Source organism: Bidens hawaiensis, unplaced genomic scaffold, assembly GCF_021521415.1.
Source record: "Bidens hawaiensis isolate Kalapana, Puna unplaced genomic scaffold, B.hawaiensis_p1.1 tig00055141_1, whole genome shotgun sequence".
Classification (NCBI taxonomy): domain Eukaryota; kingdom Viridiplantae; phylum Streptophyta; class Magnoliopsida; order Asterales; family Asteraceae; genus Bidens; species Bidens hawaiensis.
The window spans coordinates 13,685-17,713 of record NW_027499954.1 but is presented as its reverse complement, the minus strand read 5'-3'; the positions used below and the strand labels follow the sequence as shown (position 1 = coordinate 17,713).

The window sequence follows — 4,029 nt, the reverse complement described above, 5'->3', positions numbered from 1 at the left end:
ACAAGGAGAGATCATCAAATAACATCCAATTACACACAATTACAGAGTATTCAGCTATTAAGCAATACATTCCATTTCCTTACTCTCTCATAATATTATCTTCTCCTACAAACACTTATTCCCCCACCGGAGGGTTACCCCAAAGAGGACCCCTCTGGCCCTTTCTGAGGGGCAAGTTTACGGTGCTGTTCATTTTGTAGGTGGAAGAATCCAGATCCAAGAGAAACCATCGGTGAAATAGCATAATCACACCCGAGAAAAGTAGATCGTCTACCAATGAGTCGATCCACGTTTCTTCAAGTTTGATACAGAATGGTGTTGGTCTAGCGGTTTTGATGCCTCCCTCTATCTTATGAGATGAGGGTTTGGTTCTTATAAAAGGTGCATTAAGTAAATTTAATAGATTCTATGACACTCTAAGAGAAAGATGTGTTTTCATAATCCATTTTAGAAATGCACATTTAACACTTCACAAACACAGTAACTGAAAACAACCACGTCTTCTATTACCATAACTCGTCCGGTTCGGTTCATTTAACTTGAAGCAAAAGCCAAGCCCGTAACCGTAATCATATACAAAAGCATCCGACTTACATATGCATCAAGTATTTACACAATACAACGCTTACGTTACACGGTTGTAGCGTATAAAAACTTGTTGCATCCAAAATATAAACATATACATACTTAGAAACTAGAATTAAACTTCCAAAAGCCCTAACTAATATCCATTAACCACGACCCGAATAACCAACCAAATCCGATTCTTCTATAAAGCAACTTCAGCATGTAATGCATTGAACCCAACTGGCTGCTGTTCCACATCCCACTTGGCCTGTGCAATCACTCCATCTTTTACAGGTTTGTACTCCTGGTCCCCTCAAGTTTACAAATTTACAAAAAAGCACCAGAAAAAGTTTCACTATGACAATTAGATACAGACAATATAAATAAACTGGAAGAGATTGTAAAGATTCTGTTAAACCCTGTCCACATTTGTTATTCATAGTTTAACTTAGGCCACTATACAGGTCCAATTTTTTAGTATGGTCACTTCAACTTTGTAAAATGTCACTTATTATGACTGAATTATGCTATTTAGGGCTTTTTAAAACCCTTAAAACTAACCACAATGGATTTGAAATTTATATGGTTTGATTTACTGTTTGGTTTTTACAGTTTATTAGTCTAGCAAGATTTAAAACTTGAAATTATCATATACACATACAACAAAAAAGCATATAGTATTTTTCACTTATTGTTTTTCTTATATATTGTTACTCCTAAACTACTTTTATCATTTTAAACTTTTCAACTCAAAACAAACAATTTTAAGAAAGAAAACTAAAAAACTGGTCAAAATCCTTAAAACTGTCAAATCGTCGTAACCAGCCAGCCGGTTAGACGACCCAGCTTAACCGAGACAGTTTGGCTTGTTTTTCAAAACATTGTACCATACCATAAAAACTGATTTTTCTTTTATATTTTCTATTAATTAACATTTTTATTTCACTTTGTACTTTAGGATCAATCAATATGACAACATTAAACCTATCTTCTTAAAAGAGTTGGTACTGATTAAACATGACATGCATGATCCACAAATATGATGATCACACAAACCTCGAGTTTCTGAACAAGTTCCTTGGCATTTGATGCAGAGACAAAGATGTGACGTTGAGAAGGTTTGATAAATCCATCATCCACTGCTTTATCGATGAACGTGAGCAGATAATTGTAGAACCCATCAACATTCAACAACCCAACCTGCACCATATTATCATTCCTTATTATTTCCAAAAAAATAAAAAAATCAAAACTTTACAAAAGTTTCTAAGTACAACACGTTTAGCTTGTTGGATCTTGATCAAAGTACAAGCTTTAGTTCATACAGTACAAGTGATTATAATAAAGTCTAGCGAGGGTTTTACAGGTTTGTCATGGATTCCAAGTTGAGCCCAGGTGATGACTTCTAGTAACTCTTCAAGTGTACCATACCCACCTGCAGATACAACAAGTTGTACGCTTTAAACAATATTTGTGCATTGAAGAGTTGTACAGTGATAATATAGTGTCGGAGAAGAGAGGACCTGGTAGAGCAATGAAGCAATCCGAGTGGCGGGCCATCTCAGCTTTCCTTTCGTGCATGTCAGCTACAGCTTTAACTTCACCTATGCTTTCACCAGTTTTCTGTAATAAAATAATATTATTTTATATTTAATACATTATTATTATTATTATTATTGTAATAGTTACCTCCTTCCCCATTAAAGCCCTTGGTATGATCCTGCAAATGAATACACTTTTTAGAATCTTTGACATGTTTCTTGATGTTCACATACATACATTTGTATCAAGATTTAAGATTAATGAATTTGACTTTGTTTTATTGTAATTTATTAAAATAGAAAAAGATTAAAAATACCCAAGAACATGGCCACCACCACTTTGAACAGCTTGAGAAACTAAACCCATCAAGCCAATGCTTCCTCCTCCATAGACAAGATCAAGCCTCTTTGCTACCTTTAATGATAAACAACAAAAAGAATAAAATATATGATTTAATTAATGATGTACTTTTAATTTAAATCAAGACTAGCTAGTTCCATGTTCCAAGTCAAGTCATTATTAAGTGCAATTAAGTAACAGCTGATAATTTAAAAGATTTTACTCATCTTACAATAACCATTTGAGTATTTGGGTGTGTTATATACATACATCTTCTTACAAACAAGACACGCATTAAAAAATATCATAATCTTTTCAAGAACTTGGCATTAGACTTCAAAAAGAAGCTAAACTATTCATCTTTTTCTATTGACATAGACATTAAACACATAAGTTCATGTTACGTCTGTTTCTGCATCCAAGATTTACTTTTTAATCATGATTTCATGATAAAACCAGTTTAAACAACCAGTGTGCTCATTAGGGTTTTGTAGTAATAAACATAAGAGCTAGATTCTTGATACCTAAATATGAACAAAAAGAAACCATGTGTAGGCAATCATCATCATCATCATCATTAGAAAAATGTTTGTCAAGTGTGTGTTTGTGATAATGCATGTAAGAAAGTAATAATACCAGTTCTTGAGCTAACTCAATGGCAGCATCACCATAAACATCTCTTTTGCCAGAACTACTTCCACAAAATACACAAACCCTTTTGAATCTCGAATTCTTTTGTTTCTTCTCAGTCTCCATGTTTTGAGTTTGACTTGTTGGGAGCTTATCTGTTTACTTGAAATGACCCTAACCACTCAACATGGATGCCTTTGCGAAGTGTACGTCGTATATATACTATATAGTCCCACGGTAAGTTTAAGAAATTCGTCGTCTCTTTTTTTTTTAATTGTGCATAACAATTTAGATCGTGTGTTTTGTAAAAAATAACACGTTAGAGAAATAACTAAGTAAAATATAACTACAATTAAATAATAGGACTAATGGTAAAGTTAAAATACAAAGGACAACAAAAATGAGAAAGGTGAGAAGGAATCCAGTCAATTGATCTTAGATTTTAATGGTTGAGATTAATTTAATAAATAAAAATTGATGGAAAGGGCATGAAGGTAATAACCCACCTTTGTTGACTTTCTCTAGTATTTAAAAAAACATAATGATGAGTTGAAAGACACAAGGACGAAAAAACACAATGACGAAAAAAGACACAATGGTGTGCGAAAAGACACAATGGTGTGCGAAAAAATACATAATGGTGTGCGAAAAGACACAATGGCGAAAAAAGACACAATGGTGTGCGAAAAGACACAATGACGAAAAAGACACAATGATAAGCGAAAAGACACTATGGTGTGCGAAAAGAGACAATGACGAAAATAGACACAATGATAAGCGAAAAGACACAATCATGTGTGAAAAGACATAATGACGGAAAAAAGACACAATTATAAGCGAAAAGACATAATGACGAAAAAAGACACAATAATAAGCGAAAAGACACAATGGTGTGCGAAAAGACACAATGACAAAAAAATACACAATGATAAGCGAAAATACACAATGACG

General features: G+C 33.4%; 1 pseudogene; it reads right to left on the bottom strand.

Annotated features, from left to right (window-relative positions):
- Positions 1-767: 767 nt before the first annotated feature.
- On the bottom strand, positions 768-3,297 carry LOC143600960 (cytokinin riboside 5'-monophosphate phosphoribohydrolase LOG5-like; annotated as a pseudogene).
- Between the last annotated feature and the right edge of the window lie 732 nt (positions 3,298-4,029).